General features: G+C 44.6%; 1 long non-coding RNA gene across 1 annotated transcript; it reads right to left on the bottom strand.

The window, feature by feature from the left end:
- Positions 1 to 4,514: 4,514 nt before the first annotated feature.
- Positions 4,515 to 18,656, bottom strand: LOC309514330. Its single transcript, XR_014211931.1, has 2 exons — positions 18,627 to 18,656; positions 4,515 to 4,963 (listed from the first exon to the last, which is right to left on the bottom strand). It is a non-coding gene; the product is annotated as an uncharacterized lncRNA (long non-coding RNA).
- Between the last annotated feature and the right edge of the window lie 422 nt (positions 18,657 to 19,078).

Here is a 19,078-nt window from a genome sequence, read left to right as displayed (position 1 = left end):
CCGTTTAAGACAATGGCAAAACATCCATGGTCTCCTGGCTTTAGCTATTCTTGGATGAAGGCAATGGCACAGCAACAGAAGTTTTCACGGTCTAGCTTGGATTCCCGGCTATTCATTCTAGGTTACATGTTCTCAGACTTTGTACTATTGAACCGTGTTCAATGCTTCCCTAGAGCCAACCAGATTAAATTTGAAGATACCATCACTAGTTCAGTTTCCTCTACTGCTGATGTGAGCTCCGCTCCATGCTTACACCTTCTCTGCTGAATTTTGAGCTTTGCAAATGAAAATACCTAAGATCCATTTTATCCCCAACCCAGTGGGACCTGTTTGGGGACAGTAGCCTTTTTCTTCCTCTCCACTGTTTTATGAAGATGTAATATCAGTTCCCATTGTAGTTGCTCAGAATTTACATTGACCTTTTCTCCCTCACATGTAGCTTGATGGACAGTTCCTGGCTTTAATTGGACATGGTTATTTGGCAGGCAAATTAGGCTTCCACCACAGAGCCAGCATGACTCCCTATCTAACACACAGCCTTGTCACTCAAATTACATCTTTAATTTTGGTGCTTGAAGATGGCTATCATATCAAGGCTAAACATACCCAACTCCCTCAACTGTTCCTCATAAGGCTTGGTTTCCAGACCCTTGTCTATCTTGGTAGCTCTCCTCTGTACACGTTCCAGCTTGTGAATTCCCTTCTTAAACTGTGGTGCCCAGAACTGAATAGAGCACTTCAGTTGTAGTCTAAGGCAGAATAGAGCAATACTATTACTTGCCTTGATCTGGACACTATGTTGTCTTGGCCTTCTTCTTCATGACATGAAAAGCACCCTTATCCAACACTGATTTACATTTGACGTTCCCATCTTGATGATGGCACATCTTTAAAACAAACCTTCAAAAAGATGTGTGTGTATTAGTAAAATGGGGTGAAGGTGGAGCAAGTCTCAAAGAACCCAACTGTTTTTACTCAAGCATTCTGTAGGCTCTCACCTTTAGACAGAGATGGCAATCAAGTCAAATTCCTCAGCGGCTGAAAAATATTGTAGCCGAGCAGCTAAGGAATGACGAATGGAGGGGGCAAAAGTTGGAACCGAGTTTAAACTTAGACGAGGTGTCGATTTAAATGAACACCACGTTCTCAAGGCGGTAAACTTGCCGTCTGATTTCCAGCCGGCCGTCATGCCTTCTGAATGACGTAAACCACACCGACTTTGATTGAATTACTCCTGATTTACATCAGGGAAGGCAAGATCAAAATCAAGCTGTTAGGACTACGTCTGGTATGCAAAAGTAGCCCCTCCAACAGCCCAGCTTGTCTGTTTGACAAGAAACGTCTGCTTTCTTGTCCCCAGTAATCACAGCAATGAGCTACTGCGGTTAAGTTGCGGCCCTCTTTTTTATCTGTATAAAACAACATTATCTTTTCTAGGGCTTTATTGGAGTCTGTGGAATGTATGCCTCCCATTTTGTTTAAACATATAATTTGGAAGTAGTCTCGAGTCGAATGTTGAATGTATAGGCCAACCAACACCCTATCTTTAGGTGTACGAGCCAGTAAAAGGAGCATTCAAAGTTGAGATAAAGCTTGACATACAGTAAACAGAGTGCCCTGTTTAATATTGACCAGGTATGAAACTGGAGAGGTGGGAGGAAAGGCAAACTTTGGAAAGATTCAGACCTCCTAGGAAAAGGAAGACTCTTCTGCCAAATATCAGATATTGTAAGACTGAAACTCACTGGGTGTGGGAGGGGGCAGGTGGTTGGGATTAAAGAGACTCAAGGAATCGACTCCCCCCAAAAGGGCCTTCTGTCTTGACTCACTTTCCTGCTCTCTTTCCAGGAAACTAGTTGTTTGGTACTGCAGGTGAAAAGAGCTAGCATATGCAACCTAATAAGGCCATGGGGGCATTTTTAAAAAAACAAGTTGCTAGAGGGATCTATTAGCCTAGTTCAGTTCCAGCACAGGGATGAAGAAACAACATAGGGAAGAGAAGAAAAGCAGAGGGGAAAGAACCTTGGTGCATCTCATTGCTGCTACCATTAGGAACGCAAGGCTGTAACCCAGTAGTAGAGAATCTGCCTTGAAACAGAGGGTCCCAGGTTCTGAAATGCTGGAGAGCAGCTGCCAGCAAGTGTAGATGGTACTGGTTCTCCACCCCCATCGTTCTGTCCGGATGCTGAGGTCCAGCACTGAGGGCCGTCTGGCAGTTCCCTCACTGTGAGAAGCAAAGCTACAGGGAACCAGGCAGAGGGCCTTCTCGGTAGTGGCGCCCGCCCTGTGCAACGCCCTCCCATCAGATGTCAAAGAGATAAACAACTACCTGACATTTAGAAGACATCTGAAGGCTGACATCTGAAGGGAAGTTTTTAATGTGTGGCATTTTAATGTATTTTTTATCTTTGTTGGAAGCCGCCCAGAGTGGCTGGGGAAACCTAGCCAGATGGGTGGGGTACAAATAAATTATTATTATTATTATTATTATTATTATTATTATTATTATTATTATTAAGATGGACCAGGAGTCTGACTCAACATAAACAAGCTTCCTGTGTTCTTGCCTTATACCAAGTCAGCCCATTGGTCCATCTTACTCAGCATTGCCCTCACTGATTGGCCGCAGCTTTCTCATGGTTCCAGACAGGAGATGTTTGCACCTTCAGGTGCAGAGGATCGAAGCTGGGACCTGCAAAGCAGACGCACTGAGCTATGCCCCTTCCCTGAGGTGGGGGGTGTTACAAGATAAGTGAATAGAAGATTGCAGCCTCCCTTCCGAGTAGACATGTGAAGGTTTGTGCAGCTAAGCCTTTAAAGTGTTTGTGTGGCAAGACCCTCAAGCCAACCCCCCATTAGAGTAAAGAAATTCACATAGACACGGATGTTTTGTTTAAGGTTTTTGGGCAAAATTTTTGGCCACAACTTTATTGATTACAGGAATGAGAGTGGTATTGGCTTAGGCATTGGCAAGACTATATCTGACTCCTGCCCCCTTTGCAGGAAGTCTGTAAGGGTAAACCACCCAAAGGGAGACTGCTTCGGGGGAACCCGCCTGTAGCTCTCCTCGGTGTCCCCAGAGGCCTGGCATGGCCCTAGCCCCTCAAGCGGACTTCGGACAGGCCCCAGGCCCCGGATTCCTTTAATGGAATAGCCTTGGAAATGGAGGGGCAGACGATGGCTGACCTCCCCTCCCCCATTCAACCATAAGCCAATGCCTAACCGCCACACCTTACAAAGTTGTGATGATTGCTAAGAGATAGGCAAAAACCAAGTGGCCCATGCCAATTTGCCAAATGGAAAAAATTCCTACCCAGTCCCTGACTCAAGACGGGCAACCAACCAAAGGCCAAAGCAAGGCCAAAGGACACTTAAATTAAAGGGAGGGAGGGTTGGTGTTTGGCAGTGTGAAGCAGGAGTCTGGCACACGTCACGCCACTGCCGCTTTTATACTTTCCCCCACTATCATCCTTCAACATGATAGGGCAATAGCCCTGTGGATGTAAATGTGAGTTTTGCATGGATATTGATGTCATTTTAGCAGGGCTCGCTGGAGGGAATTTCTGGATGGGTTGTCCTCTTCAGCTGCTTTTGTGGCTTACGTCAGCCTTCACCAAGCTGGTTCCCTCCATCTGTTTTGTGGTACAACTCTCATAAGCTTCAGCCAGCACTGCTGGTCAGTCTACAGACATGGACAAACTTACACTCCTGGTTTGGCTCTGTGGTGCAGGAAATAGCCTGCGGAAAGGCTGGTCCAATGATTTGTGCACTTCAGATGCTGCCTTGTTCCAACATTTGGAACAGCCTTGCCCCGCCAAACATATGGATCACTGGGAGTCTGGCAGAGAATTACCGTATTTTTCACTCTATAACACGCACCCGACCATAACACGCACATAGTTTTTAGAGGAGGAAAATCCGTAGGCATGCCATCCGTAGGCATTCCCTCCATAACCCGCACAGACATTTCCCCTTACTTTTTAGGAGTAGTGTTATGGTGCAAAAAATACGGTAGGTACCATTCCCTTTTTGAGGGGACAGGTGATGGATTATCAGGTGTGCTATAAATTAAAGCTGGCTGCTCTTACGTCCTACCAGCCTTGACACATGGTTAGTGGATCTCATATACATATATTTCCAGTTTTTCTCTCCTTCCTTCCAACCCAAATAACACTGGTTGCTCTTTCCCCCTTCTTCACATGCCTCCATTATGCCCTCTTGACAAGTTGTCACCCTGATGTCCTTCCTTCCTTTTTCTTTTTTTGCTTTGCCTTGTTATGATTTATTGTTATAATTTCATTCCAATTGTTTTAACAGACAGCAGATATTTCCAGGTGTTTTTGTTCCTACACACTTTCTTCATAGAAATAGAAAAATATGACCATGTTCTTGTTGCCAAGGTCAGTGAGGTTTGATGAGTACGTGCTGCTTACACAAGCTAAGGTTTCCCAAGCTTTTTGAAATACCTAGACTACAAAGATTTCATAACGCTTTGGGGGAAGAAAACATTGCTGTTATAGACATTCTCATCCTCTTTATTTCCATTTTTTTTAAAAAAAAAACAAGACGAAAACAAAACCTGAGGGTCCATCCAGATGAACTATTTACTGAGCATTCATCATGCTTGGTTTTCACAAAGTTTACATAGAGTTTAGATTATATCTGATCTTTACTCAGCATCCATTTTGATTTGTTTGTTGGGCGGTTATACAACAATACAGTGGTACCTCGGGTTAAGTACTTAATTCGTTCCAGAGGTCCGTTCTTAACCTGAAACTGTTCTTAACCTGAAGCACCACTTTAGCTAATGGGGCCTCCTGCCACTGCGCCACCGGAGCACGATTTCTGTTCTCATCCTGAAGCAAAGTTCTTAACCCGAGGTACTATTTCTGGGTTAGCGGAGTCTGTAACCTGAAGCATATGTAACCTGAAGCATATGTAACCCGAGGTACCACTGTATATACTTATCTAATACAATAGTATATAAATGAAATTATTATTCTAATACAAATGCAGCACCAAGCATTTATCCTGATTTGTTTGTACGTGTTTGCATGCATTGCGATTAATTATTTCACCCTACATTTTTCAGTGCATTTCCTTATCCCTTTACAAACCACATAAAGTTGCAGCTTCTGTTTGTTTGTTTGTTTGTTGCAGATTTGTTGCACCAGGGCAGCATAACACTCTAATCCACTTTTATGCCCCCTGGAGTTGGTTCCATTGCCACCATGAGAATGGGCCACTGGCCTGATCCAGCAAATTAGACTTATATTCTTACGTTCTTAATGTTTTGTTGTTTTGTTCATCTTCTTAGGTATATTTTATACTGTACTTCAATACAGCATCTTGTAACATTCTGACTGCTGAGGAGAAATTGCTAGGAATCATTTGGATGACGTCAAACTGGGAGCAAAATTTGCTTATTTTGTAAAAGGACTGAATGTTAGCTAGAATTAGTTCCTTTGCTACCTCCTTAAAAAAATTAACTGTCCAAGCTCTGAACCCTACCTATATTTATGCTGCTCCTTCTACATCCTGTGGTGTTTTTTTAATGAGGTGATCCAAACCGCTGCACAATAATATCTACATAATCCTGAACACTATCATTCTGTTTACAAAACACACTGTACCAGCTAGTGTGCTCCATGGTTAGGCTAGAGATAGATCCTTAGAGAGTTTATGAGGTACCATTTGAAACTTGAGCCATATGATTTCATGGTACTCAAAACCAGCTGTCAATATTTGACCTTCGGCTGAAGGGGGTGGGGGGGTGCTGTTAGTCTGATGAACTCTACAGAGACTAAATAAATGGGATCAGCAAAGATGACTGCTGATCACCTGCTCAGTGGCAGTCAAATGAAGCTTAGTGATGCTTCACCATGCTTAGTGATGATAGCATCAGATAGGTGGCCAGGATAGAGGAAAGGAAGGAATTTCTTTTTTCTTTTCTTTTTAGGTCCTCGGGTCCATTTCTGCTGACTGAACCATAAGGGTGATGTTTTCCAAGCTGGTAAATTGTGTCCTCCCTAAAAGAGGGCACGTGTTGCGGTGAGACCTGGAGACCAACCTCCTGTGTTGTGGGTGGGTTGGATTGGTCAGCCACAACACCCGATTGGTAGGTCCCTCGATGTTGGGTTCAATCTGACCAATGGGGTACAGTCCAAAAGGATCGAGGGACCTATATATACCCAAGCACCTGACCCAGAGCTTCCTCTTTTGGCTCATGCATTCGGAACAAGCTGACAGCGTGCCCTCTGTGCAGCCGAGAGACTTACCTTCAATGGATCGTCTTGGTGATTTCTTTCCGTTTTTTATTCCCCCTTTTTGCTATTGCCTTTTATTGTTCCTTTTTGAGTTTCCCTCTTCCGCTTTCCTTCCCCTTCCCTTCCTTCTAGCAGGGCTTTGCCCCTCTGGGGCTGCAGCCCCCGGGCGCTTCTGGTTGTGGAGCTTGCTGCTGCCTGTTTATTGCCCGCTCGCTCGCATTGCAGCGGCTGGTCTTCCCGGCTGAGGCAGCAGCCTTGTGTTTAATACGTGACTTTGGGCAATTGCGATTGTCGCTCTATGCTGGTGCCCTGGGTCAGTGCTGCCTGTAAGGGTGCAGGGAGCTAGTCGAACCAGAGCCTATGCAAAAGGATCGAGGGACCTATATATACCCAAGCACCTGACCCAGAGCTTCCTCTTTTGGCTCATGCATTCGGAACAAGCTGACAGCGTGCCCTCTGTGCAGCCGAGAGACTTACCTTCAATGGATCGTCTTGGTGATTTCTTTCCGTTTTTTATTCCCCCTTTTTGCTATTGCCTTTTATTGTTCCTTTTTGAGTTGCCCTCTTCCGCTTTCCTTCCCCTTCCCTTCCTTCTAGCAGGGCTTTGCCCCTCTGGGGCTGCAGCCCCCGGGCGCTTCTGGTTGTGGAGCTTGCTGCTGCCTGTTTATTGCCCGCTCGCTCGCATTGCAGCGGCTGGTCTTCCCGGCTGAGGCAGCAGCCTTGTGTTTAATACGTGACTTTGGGCAATTGCGATTGTCGCTCTATGCTGGTGCCCTGGGTCAGTGCTGCCTGTAAGGGTGCAGGGAGCTAGTCGAACCAGAGCCTATGCAACCACTCATCTTCTGTAATCAATAAAGTTGTGGCCTAAATTCTGCCAAAAACCCAAACTAACATTTGAGTCATATGTGAATTTATTTAGGGGGGAGGTCTCTGGGTCTGAACACACAAAAACCAAGATAGAAAATTAGTACAGTGGCAGATGAGTGCTGCAACCCCAGAGTCGGTCACGACTGGACCTAATGGTCAGGGGCCCCTTGGTTTAAGAACAGTTTAGTTTATGAACAACTTGGATGAAGAACGCTACAAACCTGGAAGTTAGTGTTTTTGTTTGTGAACTTTGCCTTGGAATAAGAACATGTTTTGCTTCCTGTTGAGTGTGTTCCATTTGTAAATTGAGTCCCCTGCTGCTATGGGAAAGCATGCCTTTTGTTTAAGAACGCTTTGGTTTAAGAATGGACTTCGGGAACAGATTAAGTTCATAAACCAAGGTGTTGTTGTTGTTTAGTCGTTTAGTCATGTCCGACTTTTCGTGACCTCCTGGACCAGAGCACGGCAGGCCCTCCTGTCTTCCACTGCCTCCCGCAGTTTGGTCAAACTCCTGTTGGTAGCTTTGAGAACACTGTCCAACCATCTCGTCCTTTGTCGTCCCCTTCTCCTTGTGCCCTCAATCATTCTCATTCGTCTCATTCTGAGGTAGCCAAAGTATTGGAGCCTCAGCTTCAGGATCTGTCCTTCCAGTGTACCAAGATACCACTGTATTTTAAAAAAGCAGAAGGGTTAAGTCTGTTGCAAGAAAAAACACCAGAGTCATAATATTTTAGCCTTTATTGTTTCTAACTCAGGCGAATGCCTCAAGACTGCCATAATTTTGTAGGAGCGATTTAACTGGGCAAGCCTAAACCAGAAATTTAGGCTTGCCTGCTTAAAGTGGATTCAAGCACTCTATTGCCCTCGTGTAACAAATCCACTTTAAAGCAAAGAGATTTTTTGCAGTTAGGAAAGTGTTGTGGAAATGCACGATTAATGGGAAGATGTGGCAACACCCCACAAATCAGAATGACTGAAATATCAAACAATAGTTAACATATTTCAGATTCTTTTAGCCTTCCTGCGAAAAAGCCAGGATTCCCATTACTTGGAGCAGTTCTAAAAGCACACAACTGTACGTGTGCAGCTGTTTTCAGACCTTATTCACTTATTCTGAAAACCATTTATAAACTGCATAATAGTTTGAAAATCTTTAACTGCTATTCACCCTATGGAGGTTGCATGTACACAGTCTCACTGCCTCCCTCCTATTTTTATTTACTCATTTACTTGCATTTATAGCCCACCTTTTTCATCCAAGGAGCTGAAGGCAGCATACATGGTTCTCCCCTCTCCTCATTTAATCCCCACAACAGCCCTGTGAGGTAGGTTAGGCTGAGAGGCAGTGACTCAAGGTCACCCATTGAGTTTCATGACCAAGTAGGGATTTGAATCCTGGTCTCCTGGGTTCTAGTCTGATACTCTAACCACTATACCACTCTGGCGCTGAAAGGCGTTAAAGTATTATTATTTTAATGCCCTGTATAGAGGGCTTCCCCTGTGCTTCATTCAGAAACTGCATCTAGAGCAGAATGCTATAGCACAATTGTTTGACAGGACTGCAATCCCACCAGCGTATTACACCTCTCCACAGAGATCTACACTGGCTGCTAATTTGTTACTGACTCAGATTCAAGGTGTTACTCTTAGTAACACAGCTTGCAAACAGTAAGAGCATCTTACTCAAGACATGCCCACTAGACCACTTCAATATGCAGAGCTGCAGAGCATTTTTCAAGTGCCACACAATGTCCATTCTGCACTTGTAAAGAACCAGTTGTGGTTGTACAGACACTATGGAACTCCCTGCCCATTGACACCAGGCAGGTGCCTCTGCCGTAGTTTCCAAAGCTTGCTTTAAAAACACACACACTTTTTTTTTGTCTTCACAAGCTTAATCAGATATGTAAAGCTGACATGCATTTTAATAGGTAATTTTCTTTTTTGATCATTATAATTTTAACTAATGATTTTATTCTTATTTGGAAGTGTTTCTCAGTCCACTTGGATATTTATTTACAGTATTCTTATTTTTGAATTTTATTTTTAGTTTTTATAACAACATTAAATAATAGGCCCAAATACAAACACAGATACAAATGCAGAGCCGTTGTACGAATCATCTCAATATCAATTATGTATTTCATTGGTCCAATCATGCAAAATAATAATAAAAAAATTATATGCCAATTGACATATAAATAATAATAATTTATAAGTTAGGTATAGGCTCGCAAGATAATAAATAAAGGAGAACCCTTCTTAGGTTTTGTGTAAACTTCTTAGAGCTTTATTATGGGTACTGAGAGTTATTAAGAAACCCTATTCCTCTCAAATCTACAGTTCTCAGAGATTTCTGCGAAGAGGTACTGATTGTTAAAGCACAACTGTAGCTCTGTGAGAGGAGTCTCCTTACAACTCTCAGCACCCTTTAAAAACTACAGTTCCCAGAAATCTTTGGGTGAAGTCATAACTGGTTAAATTGGTATCATAGTGCTCCAACTATACGGAGTTGTGTGTGTGTGTACAAATCGATGCTGTGCTTTCAGAAGTGCTCGGATGTAGGAATATGTAGATGTCATTGTCGCTGAATCTCAATGAGAAATTTATTGGAAAGGAGTCATTAATTCCTGGAAGACATCTGCGAGGCTGAGCTCACATTATACGTAAAAGGGTGCAGCAGAATCAGGGGGAGAGGGGGAGGAAGGGTTAAACCGGACTTGAAAAATCACAAGTCTTAAATATGATGGTTTGGATTGATGAGCCTGCCATTCCTGAAAGACAACATGCAGATTAAAGACCTTTTAACTGTTCTTGATGCAATCAAAGGGTTATGGTCTTCTGCTAAAATCTGAGCTTCGGCCAAAGTTTATGTAAGTTGTCTGCATTACTCACTCTGTAATGATGTACTTGGCTTGGTTGTTTGCAGTCTGCTTCTCATTTGTTTGGCATTGCATTCCAAGATTGCAGTGACTCATAAATTTCCTTTAGTTTTACTATTGTAAAAGATCAGGAATACAAAAGAACTCACGTGTCTTGCATGGAACATCTCCAGCATAATGGCATCTGGGGAGAAGCGTCTCTCCTGGGCCAGGCAGGTGTAGGAAAATGGACAGCCGTGCTTGCGAAGAAAAAAGGGAATCTCGTTTCTTACATAATTTGCGAGTTCTTCAGGATACAAGTGGGGGAGAGAGAGAGGTGAGGTGGTGGTGCTGGGCGTAGGGTGAGGGGAAGAAACCTCCCTAAACCGACATTTTCCAAAATAACAGCTGAATTGTAATTCCTGCATTGCAATGAATTTGGTGATGCATAAAAATAGACACAAGAATAACAAGCGGTATTCTCGGGCATATCTAAACGGGTTTAAACAGGGAAGTGGAGGAACAGTAGGCTGTGAGGGGAGTTAAGGATCCCCTGAAACTATTCCCACAATGGCAATTGCCAGGATTTTTGGATGAGCAAGCTGGTCTAAAAGTGATAGCCGTTTGTCACGCAGACATATTCTTCATTGACTTTAGGCTTTTTTGAGTATTTACGGGGGGGGGGGGAATAGGGCAGGGATTGCCAGCAGGGCACCTGCAAGCACCCATGCCCTCCTGGCATTCACACCCCACCCCAGTCAGGCGGCTTCCCCTTAAAATGCCTGGGAGCTGTAGTTTGTTTAAGGGTGCTGAGAGTTTTGAGGAGGCCTCTACTCTCCTTCCAGAGCTACAATTCCCAGAGTGGTTTTAAAAACCAATGCCTCTTCCTAGGGTTTTCTAGGAATTGTAACAGCCTTAACAGGGTTCTTTGGAGGAAGCCATGACTGTGGTATTCTAGTGCTTTATATGTATGGTGTGAATGTGGCCTGAGTTAAGTTTCCCAGAGTAATAATAATTTAATAATTTATTATTTAACACTCTGCCCATCTGGCTGGGTTTCCCCAGCCACTCTGGGCAGCTCCCAACAGAATATTAAACATGATATAACAACAAACATTAAAAACTTCCTTAAACAGGGCTGCCTTCAGATGTCTTCTAAAAGTCAGATAGTTGTTTATTTCCTTGACATCTGATGGGAGGGCGTTCCACAGGGAGGGTGCCACTACCGAGAAGGCCCTCTTCCTGGTTCCCCATAACCTCACTTCTTGCAGGGAGGGAACCTGCACAGCTGGACCTCAGTGTCTGGGCTGAACGATGGTGGGTGGAGATACTCCTTCAGATATATTGGGCCAAGGCCATTTAGGGCTTTAAAGGTCAGCATCAACACTTTGAATTGTGCCTAGAAACGTACTGGGAGCCAATGTAGGTCTTTCAGGACCAGTGTTCTATGGCTGGGGCAACCCAGTCACATGGGCGGAGTACACAAAATTATTGCTTTTTTAGTAGTTGCCTTAGGGGAGCGAGAAAAATTCTCAGGGACAATTCACACCCTGGCCAGCACCTCTTTAATCTTCTACCCTCAGGCAGGAGATATAGAAGTATAATCAGTCGTAACAACAGGCTAAAAAACAGTTTCTATCCGTGGGCTGTTAGGCTGCTGAACGGAAAATAATATAGTGCAACTGACTTTTGGGGTTGGTGTGTTGTGCGACAAGCACACAGAGTGCAACGAAATTGAGTGTTTGTGGGAGGGGGGAGGCTCGGTTAATTTCATTGTACACAGATTGTACATTGACAATAAAGGTATTATTAACTATTATTATAGTAGGACAACTAGTAGTAGCAGCAATGTCAGTGAGCATAGGTGCTAGCTCATAGGGGCCCAGCTCTTTTGAGCCCCCAGTAATATTTTTTTTGGGGGGGTAGCCCACCAATGTTTAGAACCATCAGGGGGCAGAGGAGGCTGAACATGGAGCTGAGTGAGGCACATCTTCAGTTGCAAGAGGCCCATCGAGGAGTGTGACACAGCTTAAGCATAAGCAAAAGACAGGGAAAGTAGCCCCTGGCTGCAGTATGAGTCAGAGGAGGCTGAACATGAGAGAGGAGGAGCCACCAGCCATTGAAGCCTTGCTGCCACTGCATTTGGCTCCACCTCTGGCTCCTCGACATCCTGAGGTCATGCACATGTCCCCAGTCTTGTGTGCAAGTTGGCACCTCTGCCAGTGAGCATCAGGAGGGCAGCCCCACCACATGCACGGCTACTGCCCCTGCCCATATACCAGTGGGAAGGACCCTGGCGCTAGATTCTAATATTGCTTACTGTGGTTTTCTTTCTTTATTTTGCTGCGTCTTGGAAGACGCCTCGGAAGGACTGGTATCCTGAAAGGTGGGGGGCATAAATAATTGTAAGAAAGTAGGAAACCAGGATTCGTGTGAGTTAGTCAGTGATTCTCTCATGTTCTTAGAGCACTGGCTGGAAGAAGGAACCATGGACAAATCAAGCTGGGATGCTGACTCCATAGATCAGAATCTCCCTACTACTGGGAGTCAAGTAACACCTCCCGTGAGCCTGCTATAGCTTCCAGATTTCTTGCTCAGTCTGGGCAGTTATTGTTGTATTTTGGAGGTGGGGGGTTGGCTGTGCCTCTGGGACCCACTCCCCACATCCTGCGGCTCCCTCTGCTCCAGGTCCTTGCCAGCTCTCCAGTCCGGATACCGGACTTTGGCAGCACTCAGCCCTGGCACCTAACCACTTTATGGTAAGTGTGGCTTGAGTTACAGGGGAGTATGTGCTGAATCAGCCATATGATCGCTTCGGCCTGTGCCAAACACCGCATGAATCACACTTAACAAAATGGCAGCAAAATCTGTGTGTGTGTGTGTGTGTGAGAGAGAGAGAGAGAGAGAGAGAGAGAGAGAGAGAGAGAGAGAATTATCCCTGTATTGGCTTCTGGACAAGCACCAGTTGACCTCAAGCCAGTTTGAAATGATTACATTTTACCAGTTTGATAATGCAGCGAGAAAAATGAAGGTGAAGTCAGCAGATTCCCACGATAGGAGTCCTCTTATCAGGCGGGCTGAGATCCAGCTCTACATTATCCATCACTTTCGCACTCGGCAAATGATGACCCGAATGTGTGAAAGGGGTCAGTTTTGCTGGGCAGAATCCAAGGCCCAGTGTGTGGGTAGGGGGTCGGGCACGGATTCCTCAGGAGCTACTTCTTAGGAGGAGGAGCCAACGTCATCTGAAATATACTCCTTTGAAATGAGTGTAAGAGCATCAGAAGAGATGTGCCCAACTAAATCGAGGCCAGTTCCCTGTTTCCCATAGTAGCCAGTCAGATGTCCACAGGAAGCCCACTGGAAGGGCATGTTCCTTATTAAACAGTATTCCAAGGCCTGCAGCCTCCGATCCCAGAGGTTCAGAGCAGCTCTTCTGAGTAGTAAGCCATTGATATTCTTATCCTCCATGTCTCTGGCTAAGCACTTTTTAAAGGTCATCTTGGCCCCCACCACATATTGCTGCAGCGAATTCTGTGTATAGCTACATGCCACTGTGTAAGCAAGTAAGGGTAGTTTATTCCATTTCTCCTAAGCTTCCCTGTTAATTTCCAAAAAGGCCGCATGTTTGCAGTGCGTTGACATCCCTGCCGCCTCACTCATTTCAACTCTCCATCGTTGTAAGCAACAGCTAGCCTAGAGGCTCTGCCTCACCCAGTGAGCTGCTTCTGGTGTAATCAAATTGTGACAGGAAATGGTGTACACGCTTGTGTGAGTCACGTTTGAATGTTGACCATGTGTTGAGCAGCTCCCTTTCTTTCATTTCTGAATCCAAATTAACGACTGAAAAATGAGCACCATGATGCACTACATGGCAAAACAGTTGTCTGATGTCTTTGGACTCAGCTATATTAGTAAAGAAACAGTGATTTGAATGTGCTATAAACATGCAATACCAGATGGCACCAGAGAGCAGGACATTTTAAAACTTGATTTTCCATAGAGATTTTTTTCTTTTGTTAAAATGGTCTAATTTCTGACTTATTTATGAGTCGCCGCCGCCCTGTGTTTAGATCCACCCTTTGTCTCAAAACCAGAGCACTTTTTAACTGTGTGATCAGGTGATTGTTTCCCACAAGATTCACTTCTGTCTGAAAAATGTGCCACTTGTTTGAAACTGCTTAATTTTATTATGTTTATTAATATTTATTATGTTTTTCTCCTTACTTTGGGGGGGGAGTGTGCTGCCAATATTAAGCAAAATAACATGGTGGTAAATGACATAAAGTCAACATTAAATTGGCATACATGTAAGCAAATGCAAAATACAAACCAGGAGAATGGATTAATACATCAACGTAGCTGGATCCTCCCTCACTCTGGAAAGCCTAGGTAAAGAGACAAAGATTAAGTAGGCACCTAAATATCAATACTGCAAGTACCTTCCAGATGTTAATGGAAGTGCATTCCATTTACAGTGGAGTAAATGCAAAACAAGAAAACAAAAAAACCCTTGAAGACACAAAGGCATCTGCTGGGTTTGATGCTCACTACTATAGTGCTAAAAGAGAGTGATAAAAGATAGGGCTAACTTTCTACAGGAGAGCTGTAGCTCACAGAGCTACAATTCTCAGAGTTCCCTGAGAAGAGGAATCTATTGTTAAACCGCTCTGAAAATTGTAGCTCTGTGGGGAGAATAGAAGTTTCCTAACTCCGCTCAGCACCCTTAACAAACTGCAGTTCCCAGAATTCGTGGGGAGGAGCCATGTTAATTTAAAGCGGTATGATACTGCTTTAAATGCACAGTGCAGATGGGGCTATGGAAAGGCCTGGAAGGAAAATGGGTTTTTCTGCAACTTCTCTTAATGTCATGCATTGACACACATGGTATGTTTCCTCTGTGTTTCAGAGGCAGATTCTTTGGGGACTGATTCTATATGGTAGACTTTGCCAAGCTGGTGCCCTCCAGATGTTTTGGACAACAACTCCCATCAGTCCCAGACAGTTGTTCAAAACATCTGGAGGGCAGCAGTTTGCCAAGGCCCTTATATGGAGACTGATTTGTTCTCGTCCATCGCTGAAGATATGGAGGCCAATAGCAATTAAGAGCAATCCTCCTTGCTTTTCTTTTCTTTTAAGCTGCATTTGGCTGCTTCTGGTATCATGCAATCCTAGATCCTTCTGCTGAATGAGAACACACACAGTGCCCTGCGCTGAACCCCATGTAAGCAAGTAAACAAAGCACAACACAAAGTGATGCGTACGCACACTGTCTTTATTATGTGCAATCAAAAGTGCAGTGCCAGCGGCTCCAGGTTTTATGCAGCTGTTCAGTGTGGTTTAGCAAGTAGCCTGCAGTGTGTCAGAGGTTTAACGCAAGCAGAAAATATGCAGGGTTTCCTTGATGGCAACACAAAGAACATAATAAGAACAAGCATCTACTGGAGCTGACCGGCAATCAATCTAGCCTTGTGTGGTACCTTCATGATCACCCATCTTGGCATCATTTCTGAACAAATGTTCAACAGCACAGGTGGCATTAATAAGGACACACTTGTCCTCTCTTGATTGCTTCCAGTTTTCAACAAACTTAAGCTTTGTTAGAAACAGCATTACACTAGCCTTTGGTCGCAACTCTCTGGCACCTTATGGTAGGCAGGGCTGGGCACAGTGGAGCAGAACCCTGACAGTATTCTTTTTTATTCACCCCAAAATGGAAAGCTGTATTCCATCAGGCCTGGGGCGGGATTCATCTAATGAGCCCTGCCAATGGGAAGCCCTTGCAAGGATGTCCACTAGCACAATTGGTCTTTCTCCCCCCTCCCCCCCATTGGCTCTGGGAGGAGGTGTTGGTAGAATCTCAGAACAGTGCATGGTGAGAAAGAGAGAGAAGATTGTTCCATCAGGCAAGCAGAAATACTTGCACTGATGGAGCGATCTGCTTAGCGATACACTGGATTCCTTTCATGGGATTTCATAGGAAGTTACAGGGTAGGTCCTGATTGGAAATGGAGCTGTGTGACCACTCCGAAACCTTTGCAGGTACAAATACATATCCCCCAAAAATCCTCAGTTGAAATCAGGGGTATTTCTCACTCCCCACAATTGACCCTCCTTGAGCCCCTCCATTTTTTCACCCCCCCCAAAAAGCATTTCCACCACTACACCAACGGGACACACACTCTCCACTGTCCTGAGAAAACCCCTTAACCCCAATTTTATTGTATTCTTTGGTTGATTTACAAAAAGAAAAGACACATCATTAAATGAATTTTAGAAAGTGGGCAAGATTCGACGTGGACTCACAAAGCATTTTTTTAAAAAATGGAGACTCCTTGCATTCCGCCCCACTCCCCCTTTCTTCCCACCCAGGGTGGCCCTGCCCTCTGCTTGCACCTCAGAGTCCGCACATCACACGAGGCTGGGCTTCAGCAGCATAAGCTGTTAGCATCTCCTTCTCCTCGCCCGCTCTCCAGCGACCACTACAAGCTGCCCAAGGGAGGAGGCCGCCAGCGGTGGCAATGGAGTGGCAACAGGGTCTCCTTTGCTGCCACTTGGGACAAGCACCAGTTCACCCTCCTCCACAAACTTGGCGTTGGCAGCGCTTGATACAATAATCTTTATTGTCATTGTCCCATACAGAACAACGAACTTGAAAAAATCTACATCAGACTTTCAGAAACCAACAAGCCTGCTATCCCAGCATGGTTAACCCCCTAAAAACTCTGATACCCCATAATTAAATACAATATACGCCCACAGAGACTACCGTACACTGCGTTTAAAACCAAAATCGCATTTGGATAAAAACTGTTTCTCAGGCGGCTAGTCCTAGTCTTTATAACCCTGTACCTTCTTCCAGAAGGCAGAAGCAGAAAGTGATCATTTCCGGGGTGCATACTATCCTGCACTATCTCTGCAGCTTTCTTATGGCATCTGGAAGCATAGATTTGATCCAAAGTGGGAAGAGTGCAGGGGAAATAGGGACATTCCGGGATCAAATCAGAAGCCAAGACGGCTTTCATAATTCCAGGACCGTCCCTGGAAAATAGGGGCACTTGGAGGGTATGCAAGTAGCGTTGAAAGTGGAATCACATGTGATTGTCCCAATAGTATCACGAGCAGAAATCATGAATGCACAACAAAAAAGGACACCTGCAAGAGCCCCAAAACAGTTCTCATTCATTCCAGCGGAGCCTGTGCAGGAGAGCTCTTCCAGAGCTTGTTCCATGTTGGAAAAAGTAACATGGGGCAGCCTAGAGACGCTGATCACGAAGCAAAACTGATGCTGACCTCTCAACCATATTTTTCTGCTTTAAGAGGAAAATTCACATACCATGCTTGGTGTTAAGCGATGCCACATTGAGACTGGTGGGAGAGGTGGTGACCGCATAGAGTTGCTGCCAAAGACGAGGCAGTCAGCTGTGTCTCATTTACATACATTCATTCACTCGTTCTAATATTTGCAAGTTTTAAACTGACGATGGCCCAAATCCAGAAAAAGAAAAGAAAAGAAAAAGGGCCGTTGAAATTGGGAGGATATGAATGATTCACAACTAACTTTGTCCTATGGCTCTTAATGGGATTTAAGCATGACTAACTTTGTGCTGGATTTGGGCCTACACTGACAGGCTCTGCTAAAATAATATCCTGAAGTCCAAGGCCTCCTTATGAACTATCCTAAAGCAGCTCACATTACACATTTGCCTGAAACTGTCTTCTGAATACATAATGTCTATTAATTACTTGCGCATTATAAATCTTACAGAAAGCTGTTGGCTTTGCTTGAGCAGGAGAGCCGCGTGGTGTAGTGGTTAAGAGCGGTGGACTCGTAATCTGCTCTGCTCCTCCACATGCGGCTGCTGGGTGACCTTGGGCTAGTCACACTTCTCTGAAGTCTCTCAGCCCCACTCACCTCACAGAGTGTTTGCTGTGGGGGAGGAAGGTGTTATGTACTGAAGTTCTCACCCTGGGCCAGCAGGGGGATACTGTAGATAGTTATGCAAATGAAGGATCGAAAAGTGACGTTCAGTGATTGGGTAGTTTTGTATGCAAATGAAGGATCGAAAAGTGACGTTCAGTGATTGGATAGTTTTTGAACGTTGCAACAGTTACAATTGTTCTGTAGCTCTATATAAGCAGGCTGACTGAGCCCCTCAGCTTAGTTCTGTTCCAGCTTACAAAATAAAGAGCTGCTTTGGAGAAATCACTGTGTCGTCTGCTATGTCAACCCACAACTTAACAGAAGGGAAAGGAGATTGTTAGCCACTTTGAGACTCCTTCGGGTAGTGATAAAGCGGGATGTCAAATCCAAACTTCTTCTTCACGATCTTCACCAGAGGAAAAGCTAAATGGCACGATTCTAGGTCATTCAGTTTCATCACCGTGTATGGAACTAAGGCAGAGCACTGCCCCTTAACTTTCCTGGGGCCACGGTAGCTATCAGAACTTGCTTGGGGATATAAATCGGACTTTTGCACTTACCATATCAATTCCTAATGCACCTGAGAGCTCTGTCTGGCCCCTCTTTGCCTGATGGAGAAAGCTCAGTGGTAGAGTATCTGCTTTCTATGCAAAGGTCCCAGGCTCAATTATGCGACCCCCGAGCCACAAAGATAAGTAACTACACAACCTTTAGAAGACACCTGAAGGCAGCCCTGTATCAAACTTTTTTTTTTAATGTTTAATGTTTTCATATGTTTTCATATGTGTTGGAAACAGTCCAGAGTGGCTAGGGCAACCCAGTCAGGCAGGTGGAGTATTAGTAGAAGTAGTAGTAGTAGTAGTAATACCACTGGCATGAGCCCCTCAGAAGGTTCTTCAGAAGGAACTGTGATTCTCAGGCTGAAAAAGCTTCTCCCCTTGTGCACTCTGCTCTCCCTGCTGTATGTTGCCTTGAGCTCTTTGGAGAAAAGGTGGGATATAAATGTAATAGACAAGAGATTTGGGGAGGGTTTAGCGAGCATGCAGAGAGAGAAGAGGGGGGAGAAGTTCCACTGCACAAGCGGAAATCTTTGCTCAAGCAGAAGCACTTAGTTTGATACCACCTTTATTTTTTATTATTAGTTCATAATAATGGAACTC

This window comes from Podarcis vaucheri (genome assembly GCF_965113315.1).
Source record: "Podarcis vaucheri genome assembly, chromosome: 11".
Taxonomy (NCBI): domain Eukaryota; kingdom Metazoa; phylum Chordata; class Lepidosauria; order Squamata; family Lacertidae; genus Podarcis; species Podarcis vaucheri.
Note: the sequence above shows the minus strand (reverse complement) of the source record. Positions and strands in the feature narration are given on the sequence as shown.